Raw genomic sequence first — 23,600 nt, forward strand, 5'->3', positions numbered from 1 at the left:
CAAGCTTGTTCTCTTCTCTTTTCTATTGCATTTTTGTTATTTATTTCTTTGGTTCTCTGTTCCAAACCTCCCTTTTAGCCCCTGAATGTTTTCTTGCATTTTACGATTGAGTAGTTTTCATTTTATTCATTCTGACTGCTGATTTCTTCTAACTTGTTCAATGGAAACTTAAGTTCCTGCTCTGTTTTTTTAAACATGGCCTTATAAGTTTTTAGAAGCAAGTTCATTTTCCTTCTCTCTTTTCTTTTTCTTTTTCTTTTTTTTTTGGAGCTGTAGGATTTATTTGCTCTACAATTTTCTAGTGAAGAATTTTAGTTTTTCGTCTATTGTTCTTAATGATATTGAACCAATAATTTTAGTTTTTCCACTTTTGAGTTTTTTTGTTTGCTTCGGTTTCTAAAAGGTTTTACAAGGAGGATATCTTATCTTCTAACTATAATTTTCTCCTATATGAATTAGTCGCACCCTCTCAAGGACAAGAGGAATATGTGTGTGCGTATCATTTTGGAGACTTCACCAAATAATATGAGTAATGATGAAATTTTTGTTTGCAGGTAATTACAGCATTAGTTTAAAACTCTGAAGTTGATGGAGCAAGATCCTTATTCAACTGTTTTAGAAGGTGAAATTCTTGGGATTGAGTTTAGTTTCGCTACACATCATGGAATTGTGAGTTCAATTGTTTTATCTTTAAAGTTATGATTCTTCCGTCATAAATGCCATCTACTCTTCTGCTTTGAACAGTAGTTTGATGAATTCTCTAGTTTCCTAGCATGTCAGTGTTATATTTATGGCTAGTTACTTAAATAGTATTGTTTGAAGAATTCATCTTGTTACTTTGAGTGAAAATAGGTTTTTTATGTAATGTCTTCCTTAGCTATCAACCATAAAGACTAATTGTATATTTGGAAACCTGATAGACTAAATCAAAACGTGGCTTATAGTCTGTTAGATTTCCAAACATAGGACTATATTTGAACCCAAAAAAAAAAAAATGGTAGCAAGAAACCAAAATCACATTTTGCTTTTAACAAAATACGGTTTTGACATGTTTCAACATTTTCCCAAGCATGCACTATCAATGGTTTTTCCAACATTCAATATTTGGTTCTAAGGATCAAATCATTGGTTTCATTTTTTGTTTTGCCTTGGCAGTGCACAACATCTACAAGTGACTCTTCAATTAGTCACACAAGTCAGCTATCAAATCCATTTCTTGGGCTACCCCTTGAATCTGGGAGATTTGAATCTTGTGGCACTTCTGGAATTGGCAAATGTGAAGGTTTGCATAATGTCGTTTTTTGACTGTCGTTTTCTTAAAAGAACAGCGTTTCAAATGTATCACTATCCTATGGTTATATATATTTCTAGGTCATTTTGGATATATTAAGCTGCCAATTCCCATATATCATCCAAGTCACGTTAGTGAATTGAAGACGATGCTGAGCCTAAGGTGCTTAAACTGCTTGAAAATGAAGACAGAAACAAACAAGGTATCACCAAATCAAGGATTTCTGTTATTCACTTATATATAGCTTGCTTAATTAATTCCTTGTATCTCACCTGGTTGTAATTCTCCCATTTAATTAATCTTTTCAATAATTATTTATTACAAAAGATGTTTCTCATCATTTTTTAATGTGCGTATTTTGTCTTATTTGAAGAGTAAACTTAACATAGAGGTGATAAGCATGCTGCTACTATAGATTGTAATTCCAGAGACAAACTAGGAAACATTTAATTAAGGAAAATTATGACAGCTTGTTCATGTTATTTTATTCCTATTTCCCTTTAATTTTTTCTCCTTTTATTTTTGCAGTCTTTTTAAGGATAGTGAATGACTTATAATTTTCTTTTCTTTTTCTTTTTTTATTGTGATTCCATTAGCTTGCAATTTCTAACTTACTGGCCTATATCCTCTCAGTCTCAAGCGGCAATTATTGGATTGGGACAGAAGTTGTTGTCACCATGCTGTGAGGTCAGTATTAGTATCTCTCTCCCCACCTTCCTCCCTCCTTCTCTCTCTTTCTCTTTCTCTTTCTGTGTGTGTGTGTGTATAAACACACAGTACATACATACATTTGTTTACAGACACAATTAATGCATAACATATTTGCATAAGGTATTTGAAGTGCTCCTTGCATTAGAATAAAGAGTATCATTGTATGCCAAAAGAATAGAGGGTATCATTAAATCCCACATCAAGTGATTAAAGGATAAATCAAGTATATAAACTTTATGTCAGTCAATGCAAAATAGCTTAAACTGTTTTAGTAAAAGAGATAAGCCTTCTTCTGGATAATAATGATATTAATAAATAAATCTAATATGGGTATGGCATTATTGATTTGGGACTTAAAAAAAATCAAAAATTGCGGAAAAAGTGTAGAACTTAGATTTATACTATTTTATTTCTAGAATAATCCATTCATTTATCTTCTCTATTATTTTTTTATGCCTATCTTACTTTTATTTTGCTCAACACAGTCCTATTTCTATTCAGAAGATAATGTTAGCTTGAGAGGAATGCTGCTATTATTTTAGATTCAGAAGCTATTTATAACATGTTATTGATTCAAAATATTCGCGTGGATATATTGAAATGAGATTCTAGCTACAGAATTTGAAGGAGTTTTTGTTAGTTTTTTACATAGTGAAAGAAGGAGGATGATTTAAGTCTTTAATGTTCAAGTGCAAGGATGCTACAGCAAAGTGAAATGCTAGAATTTGAATGGATAATTGATAGACATTCAACAAGGTTGAAGTATTTTTTTTCTTTTTTCTTTTTTTTTTGGGCTAAGTTGCTCGCTCCTTCTCTAAAGTTTCCATACAAATGTTTTATCGTCTGTTTCTGTTTACTAAATCTAACCCTTTCATTAAATTCCTGTATCATTTTAAATAAAATCTAAGCCTTCTCTTGGCAGCATAATTATGCTGACAGCTAATTCTGTTCTTTACTGTTTGTGTTGGCTTTGACGGGTACAATTGATGCTAATTTGTAGTGCATGGGAATCTATTGTTTGCATGCTTTTTTCAATGCTTTATGATACTTCCATTTTGTTTAGTGTAGGACTCTTATGCTTCTCAAGTTCTATTCGGGAGGTCAAAATAACAGATGGTGCTTGTTATTTGGAATTGAAGGTGCCTGAGTCAAAAATGTGTAATGGTTTTTGGAGCTTCTTGGAAAATATGGCTATCGCTATGAAAGCAGCAATTCTCGCCCTTTGCTTCCCTATGAGGTTTTGTTTCCACCGTCCTTGTTTCCATGGCAGTTATAATGACTAGACACTCTTATTTGTCTGCATGTACATGGTCCTGGTAAATAACTTCTTCGAGTATGAAACTGTTTATGTGCTTTCCCCTTGCCATATGCATGAATGTACGCGGAAAAGGGTGGAAATTTCTAGCTCAGATTATTGCATGTTGCAATCTGGCAACCGTTTTTTTTTTTTTATTGCCTTTGAAGACTTTTTCCAGCTGTACTTCTTTGTAAAAGATGAACTGTAACATTTCTTGAATCATCCCAGGGCTGACCAATGTCCCTTTTAGTCCAATAAGGATGGATTTGGCCTCCACACACACACACACATTTCTTAGTCAATCTAATTACCAAGTTTAATTACTGGAAATGGTTTTTTCATATTCTATATTATTGAAATTTTGAAAATGAAAAATATTGGTTATTGAAGATGGATCTTGAAGGTCTACAATTGAGAGTTTCAAGTTGGATATTGCTGTTTTTTTCCTCGTTGATGTTTCTGTTAGCATCTATTTGCTATTGTTTTTTCTACTCAAACTTGGAATTTATTTTGATTCTTTGATTGCTTTTCAAATATCTACGGTTGTGGAAATTATCAAAAGAATAAATCCGGAGACCAGGAAAAAACTTGCTGGAAAAGGTTATTTCCCCCAAGAAGGATATGTCTTGAAGTATCTTCCAGTTCCTCCAAACTGTTTGTCCATACCAGAATTTTCAGATGGCATCACTGTCCTTTCTTCGGTGAGTACATGAAAAGATGTGGTTGATTCCTCAATTTCACAATTCTTTTTCTCTTACTTGATAATTTCAACCTCTAGATAAAGTTGAACTTGTAATTCTTCAAGATTTCTACTTAGATGGGTTTCTAAATTTCTGGACACACTTTTTCCTTCTTTGGCAGGACCATTCCTGACAGTGCTAAGACAACTGCTTAGGAACGTGGAGATCATAACAAATTCAAGATCTGGTCTTCCAAACTTTGAGCCTCATCAATTCGAAGCAGTTGACTTGCAATCATTTGTTTATCAGTATCTTCAAGCTAGGGGTACTGCTAAGGCAGTATGTGATATAGAAACGCGATATGGGGTCAATAAAGAACTCAATGACTCTACAGCGAAAGCATGGATGGAGAAGATGAGAACTTTGTTCATCAGAAAGGGCTCTGGATTTTCTTCAAGGAGTGTGATAACTGGGGAGTCTTACAAAAAGATAAATGAAGTTGGAATTCCCCTTGAAGTTGTCCAAAGGAAAACATTTGAGGAGAGAGTTGACTATCATAACATAAATTATTTACAAGAACTAGTAGATAAAAGTTTGTGTCTAACTTACAGAGAAGACATGTCAACTTATTCACTAAGGGACGGCTCAAAGGGGCATATATATCTTAAACCTGGTCAGATAGTGCATCGAAGGATAATGGATGGGGATATTGTCTTTATTAACAGGCCCCCTACAACACATAAGCACTCACTTCAAGCGCTATCATTATACATCCATGATGATAACACTCTGAAGATAAACCCCCTCATCTGTGGACCTCTCGGTGCTGATTTTGATGGTGATTGCATTCACCTGTTTTATCCTCAGTCATTGGCTGCCAAAGCAGAGGTTTTGGAGCTTTGCTCTCCGGAAAAACAGCTGCTCAGTTCTCACAGTGGAAATCTCAATTTGCAGCTTACTACTGATTCACTATTGTCAATGAAAATGTTGTCTAAGGGATATTTTTTGGATAAAGTGGAAGCTTATCAACTAGCCATGTTTCTTTCATCTTCTTTGCCACAATCTTCTCTGCTAAAATCCAATTTTGAAGGTCCTTGTTGGACTGCCGTGCAAATGATGCAATCTGTGCTGCCATCAAGTTTTGACTGCACCGGGGACAAGTACTTGATTTCTCAGAGCAGAATGTTAAGGTTTGATTTTACTAGAGATATTCTTTCTACAATGATAAATAAAATTGCAGCCTCCATTCTCTATGAAAAGGGTCCTGAGGAGGTAATGAGATTCTTCAATGTTTTACAACCATTTTTTATGGAAAGTTTATTTGTTGAAGGGTTTAGTGTTAGTTTGAAAGACTTCTTGATATATGGGGCAGCCATGAGAAACATTAAAAGGAGCATTGGCAGACAAGATACTTTGCTGAAACAAGTGAGGTCAGTCTACAATGAATTAGTGCAGCAGCAATTGGAGCAGTATTTTCAAAATGCAAAGAAGCCAATTATTAAGTCTATTGTGAAGTCAGGGCTTGGAGATTTGATGGATTCAAAGAGTGACTCAGCCCTTGATAAGGTTGCTCAGTAGATTGGGTTCTTAGGCTTGCAGCTTTCAGACGGGGAATTTTATTCCAAAACATTGGTTGAGGATGTGGGCACGCATTTTCGCGACAAACATTAGGATATGATTCATTATCCCTCTGCAGAGTTTGGGTTACTCAAGGGATGTTTTTTTCAAGGTTTGGACCCAAATGAAGCGATGGTTCATTCTATTTCAGCAAGGGAGGTGCTTATGCGCTCTTCTAGAGGATTATCTGAACCAGGAACATTGTTTAAGAACTTGATGGCCATCCTCCGGGATGTTGTCATTTGCTATGACAGAACTGTGAGAAATGTTTGTAGCAATTCCATCATTCAATTTGAATATGGAGTAAAAGCTAAAGAAAAGACCCAACTTTTATTCCCCTCCTGGTGAGCCAGTAGGCGTCTTAGCTGCAACTGCAATGTCCAATCCTGCTTACAAAGCAGTCCTTGATGATAGCCCAAACAGTAATTCTTCATGGGAATTGATGAAGGTATTTTATATGTTTATCTAATGACCCTATCTGGTTTTTACTGTCAAATGAATGTATTGCTTTCTCTGATTATATTTTAATGCGTTTGTCTTCAGGAGATACTTCTATGCAAGGCAAGTTTTAAGAATGAGCCCATTGATCATCGTGTAATGTTGTACTTGAATGTCTGTGGTTGTGGAAAGCTGTATTGCCAGGAAAAAGCATCTTATGTGGTAAAAGAACATCTGAGAAAAGTTAGTCTTGGGGAGGTGGCAGATGTGGTCACGATTGAGTACGTATCATCTTCCATATTCTCTACATATCTTATTTTAGCTAGAATAAGTTCATCAATTCAAGATTTCAGCCAACGCTCCTCATATCTTACAGCTTAAGATGCCCAGGTTAAAGATGTTGTCAGCTACGTGAGTCCAAGTTTATGCCCCTACATAATGCATTACCTAAATTTTCTGTTCACTAGTTTTTGAGGGTTTTGGATTTCAGCAGCTAATTCTGGACATGCAGCGGATTTGTGTCTGTTTCTTTTTATAGTTTTTTCTGCTTGTATTTTGGACTTTTAAATGAAACTTCTTATTTTGTTCTTTTGGGATATTTATTTTTTCAATGCAATTTTCTTCAATGCAGTGTAAATTTGCATGGAAACGCTTTCATACTTCTAATGTCCCCTCACCTCCTTTCCTTTTTGTTGAACTCAATCCCTTGGGGAAAAAATCTTGCATTGACTTTGCTTACTTGAAAGACAAATTTCCATGCTTTTATTGACCATGATCAAGAAGAGGTTATTTGGTGGTTTTACTGCCTCTCTAGATTTGTTACTTGAATGATATTGCTGGTTATGATGAAGCTGTGCCATGTGCATTCTCAGTGTGTGTAACTCCATTGATTTATCTTAGTTTAGGAATACCTTGTATGAAAAGAAAATAGATTTGTTCCCAAGATCTATTTTTTTTTTTTATAAACAAACTTGAGTTTTTTAAAGGAAAGGTAGAAGTATTTAACAGACAATACTGTTTTACTGTCCTTACAGTTCAACAATTCAGTGTTACTGAACAAATTTGTCTTTATGATGTTACTGAAAGGATTTTTCTTGTATTCATTTCATTATTTTGGTTTGATTACTTTCAGATACCAATGTCGGAGAACTGGCAAAGAGAGCACTGAAACTGATGCAGGCCTTATTGGTCATATTTATCTCAATAGGGTATTTTAATTTCCTTATGGTTCAAATTTGAGGATATTAATGTGTTGCTCCCATCATAGCGCTGACATTAATGCGGATATATGCCTAAATCATGTCAGCTATGTTTAAAAATATTCATATTATGAGAAAGGTTAATGAAAAGAGAATTGCTCTAGGACAGTGCATGACAGTTTTCCCCCCCTTTCAATATCATGTGCTTTACTTCGTGGCTGTACATCTATTTATTTAAAGCTTTTCTTTGTATCTACTTCGTGTTTCTATGGTTTTAGGAGGATTCCCAATCCTACAAACCACAGTCTGAATTTATTTTTTCTACCGTTGATTGTTAAATGTTAATTAGTATCATTATAATACTTAAGGTGAAAAACAAGCTGAAAACCATTTTTGTTCAGTATTTTAATTCTTTCCCCCCAAATGCTAGTATATGTGTGAATGTGTGTGGCATATATTAAGTTTAAACTTCACAAATTTTTTTTTTAAATGATGATTAGTAAAGAAGAAGTTAATTATCTTAAGACTAAATGAATACATTAAAAAAAAAATTATGACCATGTCTTTCTTAAACAGCTAATGTTGGAGGAGGAGGAGATCAATATGGCTGAGGTGATCCATAGATGCCAAGAAACTCTAAAACCATTGCATAAAAATAAGAAACTTGGTAATGTTTTTAAGAAGATAGAACTATTTTGCAGGTAAATTTTAAGTTCCTTTCATATGCTTTTGATTTGTATCTGCTATATTCTTAATTACTCATACTTAACCTAAATATAAAAGGGAGATAATATGCTTACCTTGTTTTATTATTTTCGTTCCTGTATGATGTAAATGTCATTTTCTTCTTGCATTGTACTTTGTCTATTTCAATTAATCTTATTGAACTATCATAATATTATTTTTGAACTATCATAATATTTTTTTTTTATTGAAGTATGCTTCTTGTGCAGATTTGTAGGATCCTCAACTTGTCGATAATGCTAGAGTTGTTACTAAAGTATTACTAACATTACATTTATCTCAATTTTTTTCACTCCTTGGAGAGACTTCTTATCCGCTTCCTTGTTCCCTTTCTTTCTTTCTATTAATTTGTTTTCCTATTAAAAAGTATTTTATTTTATTATTTTTGGAGGTGGGTTGGGCCATTTTCTGTTGAGTAGAATGATTGGGGATCTCAATGATGCTGATATTGCTTTTTTTTCTTATTGGCTTTAATTTTGTTTCTTGGCCACCTTAATACTTCGAAGGGTTTCACCACCTCCACTTTTGCTTCTTTATTGATAAATGATTTTTTATCAAAAAAATTAAAAAAAAAACAAATGGAAAAACTACCCTTTGTATTGTTGTTCCTTCTTAGCAGTGAGTCTTCCACACCAAGCGTGTCATTCATTTGGCGAAATGGAGATGCTACGGATTTAGACAAAGCTGTATACATTTTGACTGAAGTTATCTGCCCTGGTCTCTTAGAAACAATAATTAAAGGTATTTTCTTTAATTTATCTTTTGCTCTAATTTTCAAATCAAAATTCATAGTTAGTGAATGTCTGCTACTGGCCTGCTATGATTGTATGGTAAAATGTGAGCTGTTCAATTGGCACTGAATTGTGGAGCTTGCTTTATTCTCAAGTTGGTTCTTTTTAGTGAAGTTGATATTTCAGCATCCATAGTGTTATCCTTTTTTGTTTTCTTTTTGGCTGGAGCTTATCAGAATCAATGTGGTGAACATCTTATAATGCAATATGGTTTAACAAGTGGAATAATTTTCAGTTCAGTGCTTGATAGGAGGTTGATTGAATAATGTGATAGTCATGCTTCTCAATATAATTTGCTGCTGTCAATTGTCTGTATTGCATGTTTATGTATTTCTTATTACTCTTTCTTTTTTGTCAAATAAGTAGGGGACTCTCGTCTTAGCTCTTCAAACATAATCTGGGTTAATCCAGATTCAAGTATGTGGGCGCATAACCCAAGCAAATCTCCAAAAGGTGAACTGACATTGAACATCATTATTGAGAAGAAGTCTGTAAAGCACAGTGGTGATGCATGGAGGATTGTACATGACTCATGCCTTCCTTTTCTTCATTTAATTGATACCACTTGATCAATTCCGTATGAGATTAAGCAAGTTGAGGAATTGTTGGGGATTTCATGTGCTTTTGATCAAGTGATCCAGGTAGGTTTGTTTCTCTGTCCTATCAAAATCTTTATATGACCAGTAAATTATATGTTGAGTGTATATTTCTCGTGTAATAATCCTGAGAAAAAAAAAATTATATATATATATATATATAAATAATAGTAGTAGTAATTAAAAAAAATCTGGTGGGTATTGTTTTATAATTTTATCAAATAAGCTTGGGTCTTTTTCTGTAATTTTTTCTCATTATTTTTTTTATTTAAGCCTTCTTCAGTAAAATGGGACAGAAAAGAGTGAATAGAAAACAGAGCAGAGCAGACGAGCACGAGAGAGGGGGAGAGAATTCTCTAAGCTTCCACCAACCTTCGCTCTCCGTTCTTCTTCCTCCATCATTCATCTCCGTCGGGTTCTTTGATTCTTCGGCTCTTCCTTTCTTTTTCTTCTCCATTGTGCTAGTCTGGTGCAGTAAATATATATATATATATACTCTGCCGCTGAAAGCTTGATGGAACCGTAAACCTCTGACGAATCTCTCATGGTGGTTGTTGTGTAAATATTGTGTGAAGGTACAGTGATGGGGATCTTCTGGCAACTAAGGACCAAACTTTTGCACTTGAGAATGTCTTTAAGTACCATCCTGATAAAGCAGCCAAAATGGGTGCAGGGATTGATTATGTGATGGTATCCTTCTCTTCATTCTCCTTACTTTTTAACCAATTTATAATTAATACCACAGGTTTGATAGATTTAACACTCTTGCCTAAACCGAAAGGATTTGCACTAAATGATGATTTCTATGGTTGTTTCTTTTCTAGCATATATGTGCAAGTACACATGCATATAAGACTTTATGTTTTGATGCATTGTGTTGGCATATCATTGTTGTGGAGAAGTTTTCTTGTGGAATAAGTTGCTTGGGATTTTTAGGTCATAAAGGGTTGGGGATTCAGAGCATTCTCTTCTTATATGATTAGAAAGTTTTGGCCGTGGAAAGCTTTTGTAGATTTTTTTTCCCCCAATATACACAGTTCACTCAGTATTTTGGAATGCATGACTAGAGTAGAAATGTTCATTTTTTTTTCAAGGGTGGTTAAGGAAAAATTTGACTTTGAGGGATTGTCTCTTGTTGCATAACCTTCCTTTTCCTTTTACATTTGATTTCTTGTGCTAGAGTTTCTATTCTAGGAGGATATTCAATCCTCATTTGTTTTGTTCTTCTCTTGTTTCATCTAAAAATCATACTTGGACTTTTGGCAGGTTAGTAAACACAGCAATTTTCAAGATAGCAGGTGCTTCTACTTGGTCTTGAAAGATGGTCAGAAACAAGATTTTTCGTACCTGAAGTGCATGAATGACCTTACAAAGACAAAATACCCAAAAATTGCTAAAGAATTTATTGGTAAATATTTCAGAAAAAGGAGGGAATAGAACACCAACTTCAACATATGGTTAAAAAGAAATCCCATAATCTGTCATCTGCAACTTCAATCTGTACATATTGCATTATATAACATACTACCATGTGAAACATATGATTGAGGCAGAAATAGTAGCTTGGTCTGAACTTCCATAAATTTTTCTTCTTGTAGGTTTTGTTCGGAATGGGAAAAAAATGGGAGAGAGAAAATTAGGGGAGAAAAGTTAAAAAAAAAATTACCCTTTTTTCCCTCTAATTTCTCCCTAGAAATGGGGAAAACTAATGCCATGTTTGGTAAGTAGAGAAGTGTTTTCTAGAAAAGAAAGAGTAAATGCACCTATCTCATTTTCTTTCTATGTACATTCATCATTTTCTTTCTAGAAAATACTTTTCCTCATATCAAACATGGACTAAAGGAAAAACTTTAAACTGGAGGGGGGATGTCTTTTTCTTCTACTTTTCTCCTTTATTTTCTCTTCTTTCTTTTTTCTTCTTATTTCAATTAGAGGGTTAAGGTTGGGTTTTTGACCCTTGTAGGAAACTTTTGGCTTACTGTCTCAACATTGTTCTACGTGGATATTGTCTAACATGTAAATGGTAGCTCTAACTTCAGCTTGTTTAGGCTTTAAGCTCTTAATATTCCCCTTACAAGTTACAATGGAGACTTTATGATGACTCTAGTCTATCCACGTTTGGCTTTTAAATGATTATTTGTATTGTCTGAGTTGATTTTGTTCTCTCTCCACTACACTACACTTCAATGCGCCTTCACAGCAGTTTTGGGATCTGATATTCATATTTGCATATCAAAGTTCATAGGTTCAGTTTAATTCATTTTTGAAGAAAAACCAAACCAAATAAGTTCACCAAAGTTTGGCACCTATTTGATTTTTTTTCTCTAATCGGTTTGGTTCAAGTTTGAATTTTTTTAATATATTTTTCATAATATATGTACATATTTACTTGTAATTTTTAACCATTATTAATTACTATTTTCACCAAAAAAATTCTTGAGAACAAAAGAATATTTTTAATAATTAATTAGCACATTTAACTATTAAAAACTAATATATTAATATATTATTATCTTTAAAATGCCTTATTTTAATTTTTAAAAAATTATAGACAACATTTAATTAATTGTAATATTTTTTATTAGTGATTTATAAATAACTAAACTTAGGAAAGAGAAAAGGTTTACAGAAATTTATAAAAATATATAAAATAAATATAAACAAGGTTTGATTTAGTTTAGTTCAAGTTTTAAGAAGCAAAATTTTGAATCGAACTAGACTGATTAGTTTTGCCAAAAGAAAAAATCAAATTAAATTTTATTTATATTCATTTTTAACCTATTCATATTGGCTTGGGGTTTGGTTTAATGTAATCAATTTGAATCGGCTTTAACTTACGTCTATGCATCTCTATCTAGTCTTGATGGGGACCACATGCATGCCCTTGTATAATGAACCAACGAGAGGTCACCAAAATTTGTGAGGTCACCAAAATTTGTGAGGTCACCAAAATTTGTGTTTCAAGTTTCAATTGACTCAGCAAACAGGGAAGGCACATGAAAGCCCAAGTGATGATGAAACTAAGTGTTGTCTTCATTTTCTTTTTATGGAAACACCCAAAACACTAAAAAAGAAAATGACATTGAGAAGATAGGCTTTGAATGATTAAAATTTTGTTATTATGAACTCAAAATAGAATACACTCTAAACTACTAACTTTTTGGCTATCTCTTCCTTCTTCACATTGCTCTTCTTTTTTACCTTCCTTCTCTTTCCTCTCTTCTTCTTTCATCACACGTCCTCATGACATATTTTCTCTTCTTTTCTATTTTACTTGCTTACTGTTTGAAGCACAAATGACTTGCTTAAGTGTTTTATTTATAAGCACAAATAAGCACAAAAAGTGCTTATTTAACAAGCCACTCATATTGCTTATAAGCATCCTTTGCATTGTTTTCATCTCCAAGTTGTTATTTATTTTCTTATTTGTTTAGTGAGCCATTTAAATTAGTGATCATATTTAACATTATACACATATACGCACACTAAAATTAAGGTTTCATGCGTTGTTTTTGTTTCACTCTTTATAATTTAATTGCAATGGCATCTGCAATTTTTACATGCCTATTACATTTATATAAAATGAGAGAACCAGTTTAACATGGAATATATAAACTTTCATTTTGTTTTTTTCCAACCACTATTTCCAATTTTTAGAATTTGAGATTAATCTTATGATGCCATAGGGCCAGTTTGGTCATTTCACAACAAAACTTATTGTCAAATAAGTCATTTGATACTATTATGAAATTGGCTATATTGGCATTTCAGTGTTTTGATGGGTCTTATTTGTCATTTACCCAATTAAAAAATCTCGTGCTATATATATATATATATATGATTATACTTAAAATTAATATTTGAACAAGTTATTCAAAAAGAAAAATGAAAATTAGTATTGATCAACTTCCCTCACTCTCTCTTTTTCTCTTTCTGGCCAAATGTTTACTTAATTATCAGGGAGAATGATATCTATGGGCTACAAAAATGAGATGTTGAGATTCGTTGCAGTCCCTGAGAACTTTTTTAACATTAATTTTTGGAAGAAGTTCATATAAAGATCATGAATGTCAATATTTTTACATCAAGACCAAAACATTTTGAAATTTTTGCAGGATGTTGGGCCTGAATTGAAATAAAATTATAAAATAAAATGACTAAAATATTCATATTCTAATATGTTGCAAAGAAATAGATAACATAAGAGAATTAACAAGTAGATTAAAGTAGAGCTTTTAATGAATAATATAATCACTTTACAAGTTATAATCATAGCTTAACAATTAAGAAATTCAACTCGCCATATGAACTTCATGTTAGCTGTAACATATTGGACATAACAAGTAGCCAAAAAAAATTAACATGTAAATTAATGCTTTTAGCAAACAATTTAGTTTATTTTAAAAGTTATAATAATGATTTATAAGTTACGGATTTAAATCACCGCATGGATTTCTATTATTAATGTTAATTAATTACAATATTTGTTAAATGCTTTGCTTGTTAATTCTCTTATGTTATTCATTACTCCTTCCGTTTAAAAATGTAAAACATTTTTTTAGCGGTTACATGTTCAAAAATATATAATATTTTGAGTCTTTTAAAATATAATCATTATCTTTTTTTTAAAGTGTCCTTATAAAATATATTATTTTATTTTTTTAGAGTAAAATATTTTATTAAATAGAAGTAAATATGAAAATATAAGGTTAATTTAAAGATGAGTAATTACTTTATTAAAGGTGAAATTTAATAAAAAATGCTTTATATTTTTAAATGGAAGGAGTACCTTGCAATATACTGAAGGATGATATTTTGACTGTTTAATTTAGGAAAATTAATCATGGTCCATATAGTTTTGATTTAATTATAATTCAGTTATTAAATTTTGACTCATTGTAACTCAATCCTTAAAATTTTGACTTGATTGTAACTCAATTTCTAAATTTTGACTCACTGCAATTCAATCCCTATAGTTTTATCCATTTAAAATATTAGTCCTTGTAGCTTGAAAATAAAATTCTAAAAATTAAAATTATGTGGAATTTTAGGCATTAATTTTAGAGAGAATCACATTCAAAGACCCCTCAAGAAAAATATTTATAAATAAAGACTAATAACAAGTATCATTAGAAAAAAATAAGTTATGTTTTCATTTTAACAACAATCTATTTCGTATTAGTTTTTATTTGTAAATAATTTTCTTAAAAGGCCCTTGGATGTGATTCTCCTTTAATTTTAAGTTATTAAAACTTGTAATTTTAAAAAATAAAATTAATGCCCAAAAGTCCACATAATTTTAATTTTTAGAATTTTATTTTCAAGATATAGGAAGGACTAATATTTTAAATGGTTGAAACTATAAAAAATAATATACAACGAGTCAAAGCATAAGGATTGAGCTACAATTGAGTTAAAGTTTAAATATTAAATTATAATAAATTAAAATTTAAGAATTAAATTATAATAGAGTTAAAATTACAGTAACCACATGATTGATTTTTCACATTTTATTTTATAATTTTATTTTAATTCAGCTCAATATTTTGCAGTGAAATTTTATAATATTTTGGGCCTGAGTTGAAACTCACCCAATTTAATTGGGGAGGGAAACAGTTAAAAACAAAAATCGGAGGGAAACAAAAAAGAAGAGAAGAAAAAAGAAAAAGAAACCGGGACGTGAAACAGTGAACACTGAACAGAGATAACTGCCATGTTCCCTATTGTGAACATGCGCGTGCTTCTGTCGGCTTCAATCGTCCTCGTCCTGGCCATTTTTTCTCTTCCTCTTCCTCTTCTTGACCCCAAATGTATTGCAATCCCAACTTCTACCTCGCTTCAATTCGTCGGTCACACTCACGCCTGCTAATCACACTTTCTTGTATGCGCACACATTTAATATAATTCATGAGAAGTCAGCCACTTAATGTTCTGAATGTTGCAGATTTTCTCAATTGGAGGTCCCCATTGTCTCCAGTAGCAGATTTGATTGTGAGAAATGGGGTCATATATACGAGCGATGACTCTCTCCTGTTTGCGGACTCCATGGCTGTGGGTAGTGGAAGGGTTCTTCGTGTAGGGAATTATTCATTTGTCCAGGTTCTCGTATTTCACTTTTTTATTTGTAGAAATTGTAATGTTGTTTAAGCAGTGTTGTACTTTATGCTTGTGCACTTCAATTGTTGCTGACCCTAGTTGTGTTGAAAAAAAAAATGGATGTAGGAGTTGGCAGATTATAGAACTAAAGAGCTGGATCTTGGGGGAAAGATTGTGGTTCCTGGTTTTATTGATTCCCACGCGCATTTATCAATGGTGGACTTCAGGTTCTGTAGAAGCCCATTAGAACGCTTTCACTCCCGCTTTCTTTACGTGCTGTTTTCTGTCAAGTTTTCTCATGAACTTTCTTATCGTGGTCTTTCACTGCCAATAGAATTTGTTTAAGACGTTTCTGTCATTGAATCTTCAAAGTAGCTAATCTTTTACTGTTCAGTGCCGTTAGAACTTCATTTGTTAATTTGAATCATGAATATTCTTATGGGGTATTTGTTAGAATTTGCTTATATGGTTTTATAGTTGTTCAAATCCAATATGTCTCAAATGTTTCATTCTGCAACGATCTAAGAGGTCAGTGCGTGCGTGCGTGCGAGATAGGCTACCTATCGATCAGATGTTGGTCTGAATTGCGTTCCAAAACCAAGTTTTGTTTTGGATCAATCTTGGCTGTTGTGTAGTAAGATTTTTGGCATCTAACTGATGTCTGTCTTCTGTTTGAGCTCTATTGCTATTTTCATTGGCTGAAGTATCCCTTATGTTTGTGAACCTAGTCTTTGTTCCCTGTTTTAAAATACTGCCAGTTGGATACAGATGGCACAGGTGGAACTGAGAGGTGTGAACAAAAAGGACGATTTTATTGAAAGGATCAAAGATGCAGTAAAAGGTAAGTCTTAAGGTTTTGTATGCTTGTTTCCTAATTTTAGGAAGTTAATATAGATGAAACTATTTCTAAGAAGATGACCATGATTGTCCATTTATTGTTGAAGTTTGAGCTCCAATGCAAAATGGTTTGCAATTTTCAAAATTGTTTTAGAAGAATCTAAACCAAAAATGTCATCTAAATTTAAAATTACTGCAAGTATACAAAGTTTAAAATGGTTGCAGTTTCACTGTTATGTGACATCCATTAACTCTCATTTCATTAATTCTTGGTCTGTTACATGTTGAGCCTAATTTTGGCCATTTAATTTTGGTTAGAATTATATTAAATTTGAATCTAGAAAGCTTTAACTGCTTCTGTTAAAGTTGGAACCACTTAAGTAAGCCTTTGAAGGGTTATCTTTCTCCTTTCTTGTGTAATAATACAATAATTAGAGGCTTAAATCAAGATTTTAAGTCTACATGCGTATGTTCATCAAGCAAGAATATATTATATGGAGTGCTTTCATACATGAATTTGCTTCCAAATTAATTTGCAATCTATTGAGATTGTTCATTTTGTACGCAAATAAAGGCTGCAAACAGGGTTCCTGGATTTTGGGTGGTGGATGGAACAATGATCTATGGGGAGGAGATCTTCCCATTGCATCTTGGATTGATGATTTTACACAAAACAATCCTGTAAGTCATATCTTCTGTTATGCTTCGTCTCATTTGAACACTGCATTGTAATCTTATTCAAAATATACAATAGGTTTGGCTATCAAGAATGGACGGTCACATGGGATTGGCTAACTCAGTGGCACTAAAGCTAGCTGGGATTACAAAGTTTTCAGAAGATCCACAAGGAGGAACTATAATGAGAACTGCTAGTGGAGGTAATGATTTATTATTTTGTATTTAAAGTTTTTCTTTTCCATTCTAGTAGATTCTGCCCTTGTAAAAGAACAGTAAAGTGTGATGATATATCGATCAGGAAAGTGCAGAGCTTGCTGGAAAATAAAAAGTTACCCTGTGATGTCCCGTCATTTTGTTTCTTTGTCCTACTGAGAAACTATGCATACTGTGACCACATGGATCTCAAAAATTGGTAACTTGAATAATGAACTCAAGTTGTTGCATTTTAATGATGTTTTGGAGTCATGTGACTATCAGAGTTGGGTAATTAAAGCATATGAGTCTTGTCACCATTTTAATCCAATTTTTCGCTGGTTTTCTCCTTGGCAAGTTATTACTCTCATGTTTGACAGTCTTCTTCATGTATAATGTATTTTTTAATGTTCATGCTGCATATTTTAGTGTCTTTATCTTGTCAATTCATGAATTTATACCAATTTCAGTGCTGTAAATTTTAGTTCAAGAATATTTGTCATTTAATACCATGTTATTACAGATTATTGCATTGAATTGTTGTTACCTTGCAGAACCAACTGGATTGCTGATTGATTCTGCAAGGAAACTTATTGTCTCCCACATTCCAGAAGATTCAGCTGATGACAGGAGAGAAGCATTGCTTAGAGCAAGCAATCTTGCATTGGCAAGGGGAATGACAACAGTTGTTGACATGGGAAGATATCTTCCAGGGGGGTCACCAGATCTTTCTTGGGAGGATTTTTCAGGTTTTATTGTTAGTGTAACTTTTCCTATAAAGGAAAGACTGTTGAAAACCTTATAAAAATGGAATTAACATGCAGCTTTGCTGTACTGAATACTGAGCTATGCTTCAGAAACCATGATAATTAATCCATTCAAATGCAGCAAAACACAATGGATTAAAGTTTATGAGCATCTAGATTCAGGCTTGCATAATTTTACTTGCACAATACCTTGAGCTGGTAAAGAAATACTTTTTACCAGTGGAGAAAAGAAGAAATATGAGGTGATACTATATCTAAAGATCTTTAGCGTGGGATGAGCTTAATTAATTTTTTTTCTTTTTCTTAATGCTTTTTGGGTAAATTTTGCAGATGTCTATCAATGGGCAGATTCATTGTTGAAAATGAAAGTTCGAGTTTGTCTGTTTTTTCCATTGGAGACATGGTCACGTTTAGCTGTATGATTCTATTCTCACTTGTACTTAAAGCATGTTCGAATCCTATGCTTAGGATTAGAATTCATGGCTGTATGCTCTTTTGTAAGTCCTCAAAGAGTTTCTGCTAGTTCTCATCATCCTCCACCGCATGCAGTATAGATTGCAGAGGGTTGTAATTCTAAAGAATGGCAACTGAAGTTCCTCAGAATAATATAGATATTATACGATTCTGTTTTGGCACAGCCATGTTGTATATTTTCTATATTCCTTATTTTCTCCTTCGTTTGATCCACCTTCTACCAGAGTTTGTTCCTCCTTTTGTATTAATTTAAGAATCAATTGAATCTTTGCATTTTTTTCTCATGCTTGATACATTTATTAGTTTGCTGTTAAATTCGTCTACTTGTTCTAACTTACATTTAAGTGAACTCCATTACTCATATTGTTATCTGAAGTCTCAATTTTCCTACACAGGATCTTATTAACAAAACAAGCCATGCCCTGAGCCAATGGTTATACTTGGGTGGTGTCAAAGCGTTTGCTGATGGGTCTTTGGGTTCCAGTAGTGCGTTATTGTATAAGGTGAGAACTGAGCTTTCAAAATTTTCCATATACCGTTTCCATTAACCAAGAATATGCATTTTAAGGTGTACCTTTAGTGATAGAAATTTAGCACCTGGCTTTACCCTGCTTAGTTTGTCATGTATTAGTGATTGCTTAGCATGATATTTCAAACTTTGTAGCCGTACATTGATGGGCCTGGTAACTATGGCCTGCAAGTGACGGATGCTGAAGTTCTTCTCAATTTGACCTTGAAATCAGATCTGTCTGGTCTTCAGGTGCTTTATTCTTTTTGTTATGATAAACCTTATTATCAGTTCATATGAAAGCTTAGTTACTGGCTGGAAGCTTTGCTTTTATTTTGTTTTAGGTTGCAATTCATGCTATAGGGGACAAAGCAAATGACCTGATCTTGGACTTGTATAGTTTAGTAGCTTCTACGAATGGAATGAGAGATCGAAGATTCAGGGTATTGCTTTCACTAGATCATGAAAATAAAAAAATAATGTGTAGTTTACTCATTGCAAGTTGAGGATTTGGTAGCTTTAACTATATATTCATTCTATATGTTTTAATATGCTTACCATGAAGCAACTGAACCTCTATTTTCAGATTGAACATGCCCAACATTTGGCATCTGGAACTCCCAGTCGATTTGGCAAACAGGGAGTCATTGCGTCTGTACAGGTCTTTTTTTTTTTTTTTTTACAATCATCTTGTGGGCTTTTTGTTTATTTATTTACTTTCTCATTTTAGTAAAATAGGACAAATTAATTTGTAAGATCACTGGAATGGCCGCAGATACTAATTAAAATGAGGTCTGAGTAGCTATTTTCGTTTCTTTCTGGCATCCTCCCTTTAATATGCTATCCAATTTTACCGTTTCTTTGGAAATCAATTTGACCTTCCTACAAATATTTAGAGCATAAAAGTAAAAGTAAATTAAGGTTACAAATAGAAGCATATCTCAGGGGCGGAAAGTCAGCATTGTTTAGGTGACATAAAAGGAAATTAGGCCTACTTGAAGTTATGTTTTAGCCAATGTCTACTTTAGTATTGTTTAGGTGATATAAAAGGAAAATAGACCTCGTCGAAGTTAAATGTTTTAGCCAATGTCTACTTTCCAAGTCTACATTTAGATTTAGTCCTTACAGCTGCATTATGGCAGCTCTTGAACAAAGACTGTGAAGAACTACAATTCTATATTTCAGGTTCAATAAAATTACTATGCCGACAATTAAGCCGCAATAAGCATAGTAAGATTGATATTCCAAGAACCCAGTTTGATGCTCACTTATCCAAGCTGGGAATGATTGATATATATTCCCCAGCTCGAGGGGGGAACATGGAAGTGTTGAAGTTTTACTTTATTTTTTGTAGATGTAAATAGATTGGAATTACCATCTAACTCTTCCTGATCAATTTTCTACTGAAACGGATGCTTCTTAACTCTTGAGATTGCTAATCAAGTATGTTCATTCCTTTCTTTTAAAAAAGCGATATTTTAAAATGCAGAATTCAGAACTCACAACACCCTTTTCTTTTCATTACTCTGTACCCACAAATCGTGATTGCCTTGTTTCTTTTCATCCATTTGGCTTATTATCATCTTGATCTTAAAGAGACGTAATATAAACCTTTAATATGGATTGTATCCTCTCCTTAGGCAATATATTGACAAGGTTTTTTTCCCCACTTCATGTTAACTAATCAACAGCCAGATCACATATTAGATGATGCTGAATCTGCGGGCAGAAAGCTTGGCAAGGATAGGGCTGAAAGGGAGTCGTATTTATTCAAGTCACTCTTAGATGGCAATGCATTGCTGGCATTTGGTTCTGACTGGCCAGTAAGTACGGGGCGTCCATTAACCTCCCATGGCTATGCACATGTTCCCGTTCCTTGTAGCACAGTATTTATTTTAGGACTTTGCAAACTAATGTCTATATATTTTGCAGGTGGCAGACATAAATCCCTTGAGTGGTATTAAGACAGCGATGACAAGAAGGCCTCCCACTTGGGAAAAATCATGGATTCCATCAGAGTGCATTTCAGTAGAGGATGCAATAAAGGGGTAAGCAGCAGTTGAAGCACTGTAGTTCTGAAAATTTTATATGGCTTGTTGATATGTTACCTCTATTTCATCTGGTTTACATGAGCAGGAGATTTTTCTTTTTTCTTCCCCCGTTTTATTATTAATATAGATTGCCATAGTTATGACTAATCAATTCAAGCGAGTTTCAACATGCTTGTGCTTGTTTGATTAATTTCAAATTGGTAGGGTGGTGTTCTATGGTATCAATTGTGTTATGACTTGGAATCGATCTCGTGATTGCTTAAACGAGTTTAGGACAACCAAATGATATAATGCTTCATAGAGAGTGGAATTTAGATGGGCACGAAACGAAGCTTTTTTAATGATGATTTCTTATACACGAGGCTTTCGGATTATACACTCAACTGTATATAACTGCATCTTCAAAGACAAGGTTCTATCTAGTACTATTTCCTATATGAATAGGTACGTTAGATATGCTTTTCATTAAAACTAACTTCTGATATTTATACACGCCTGGTTGTGATTGGTCTGGTCTACTTTTACATTTGGTTGCCCAATTCTATATGAGAATTTTTCTTTCAAGCAATAGAAATACTCTAATGGGATTAGAATTAACTATCTCTTAAACAGCTAGCTTTATTGACAGTGCTTCTTCTACCCTTTATGACTGAAACCAAATTACTTAATTTTCAAGACGTGATTGGAGACTCTAACTAACAATCACCTTGATAGGTACACCATTTCCGCTGCTCGTGCTAGCTTCCTTGAAAATCATGTGGGGTCCTTGTCCCCAGGAAAATTCGCAGATTTTGTCATATTATCTACTGATTCATGGAAAGGATTTGCTGAAGAAGCATCTGCATCAGTTGAGGCAACATATGTTTCTGGTGTTCAGGCATATCCTTGAAAACTACAATGCTCGGTCTCTTTCGATAAGTTCTACTCTTAGTTCTATAAAAATACGTGTAACGAGCTAGCGTCTTCCAGATCAATTATGAATGTTAAATACTTTTCGATAGGTGGATAAAGGTCTTTCATTTATTTTATTATTTTTGCGTCCCTTTTATCTAAAGTATTTTTACAATAGAGGGCATGAGGAGTTGGTTAACTTCGTCATCTTCTTTCTGAGAATCTTCAGGACATCATCTTCATATTTTGGTCTTGAATCCGCACGCACTTCTTGAGGCTCCTCTGGAATTTCTTCGTGATCTACAAAATTATCCTCATTATCGTCATCTAGATTTTTCTTTGGATCCTCTTCCTCAAAAGATTCCTCTTTAGGATTGGAGTCCTCTTCTAGAGGTTCCTCTTCAGCATCAAAGTCCTCTTCTAGAGGTTCATCTTCAGCATTAGAGTTCTCACTGAAAGGCTCATATTTTAGTTTAGGACTATTTTCATTAAGAGGATCATATTTTAGTTTAAGATTGTCTAGATACTCTATGCTTACAAAAAAAAAAAAAAAAGTCAATTTTCAGTGCTCCTAGAAGCAAGTTGCTTCATTTTTACTTAAAACAAAAAATAATATTAATTTAAAAAAAATTAGGGTGTAGTGAAAACCGAACAAAACACTATGCATCCAAGGCACAATACAACATTCTCCCTTCTTATTTTTTTTAAATAAATATTATTTTTTCTTTTAGGTAAAAATGAAGCAAGAGGGGCTTCTAGTATTATTGAATGAAATTTTTATCATAAACATAAATTGTTTTGATGATCCTAAATTAAGATATGAACATCTCAGTGAGGATTCTTCTCTAATCCTAAAGAAGAACCTTATAAGAAAGAGGATCTAATCTTGAAGAGGAATCTTTAGAGAAGGGGGACTATGATCTTGAAGAGGAACCTTTTGAGCTTCTAATCATGAAGAGGAATTTTTTGAGAAAGAGGATCCAAATGAATTCTAGATGAGCCTCAAGAAGTATACACAAATTCATGACAAAAATATGAAGATGATGTTTCTAAAAATTCTCAAAATAAAATTGAAGTTAACCAACCACTCACGCCTTTTGTTGTTAAAAACTTAATTAAAAGGGACAAAGAAAAAGATAAAATAAATGACATCAAATTATCAAATAGTATTCAACATTGATAGATGAATATTTTTTAATATTTTCCACATATATTGTTAGCTTTTTCCCCTTGGAGCAACTAGCTTTTGTAACAAATTAGATCTGCATGGAGAGGAGAAAAAATTAGTATCAAATTAGAGGAAAATTTTGTCCTTTTAAAATAAAAGAGGATGGATGGATGACAACAAAGTGAATATATGGAAGAATGGACCAATGATTCATATGGAAAGAAAGATGGCTGAATGAGAAAGATGAACATGAATGCAAATATGGGATGGAATATAAGGATATAACCTGTTAGATGAACTAGGCTCTGCCAAATGATAAGCAAGCTTACATAAAAAATTTATATTATACTTGAGATCTCAAATGAGGGACTTTCGATGCTACAATTACTCAAAAAACTACGTGGTATTCAATCCAAAACACTGAAAAAGCTAGCGGAATTGTAGAGGTGCTTGTGCCAAAAATTTTGCTAAACGTATAAAGGAAATCACTAAAAACTATATCACTTGAATTTTTATTCTTCTTGAAACTAGAGCCAGTGGTTTCAAAGCGAATAATATTGTTAAGAAATTGGTC

General features: G+C 33.1%; 2 pseudogenes; both read left to right on the forward strand.

The window, feature by feature from the left end:
- The first annotated feature begins 588 nt into the window (after positions 1-588).
- LOC129300883 (DNA-directed RNA polymerase V subunit 1-like) lies at positions 589-7,938 on the forward strand (annotated as a pseudogene).
- Positions 7,939-15,038: 7,100 nt separating this feature from the next.
- On the forward strand, positions 15,039-23,069 carry LOC129300882 (protein LONG AFTER FAR-RED 3-like; annotated as a pseudogene).
- The last annotated feature ends 531 nt before the right edge of the window (positions 23,070-23,600 follow it).

The sequence above is a fragment of the Prosopis cineraria genome, unplaced genomic scaffold (genome assembly GCF_029017545.1).
Source record: "Prosopis cineraria cultivar Desert tree isolate PC_DT_omini unplaced genomic scaffold, ASM2901754v1 PC1786, whole genome shotgun sequence".
Lineage (NCBI taxonomy): Eukaryota > Viridiplantae > Streptophyta > Magnoliopsida > Fabales > Fabaceae > Prosopis > Prosopis cineraria.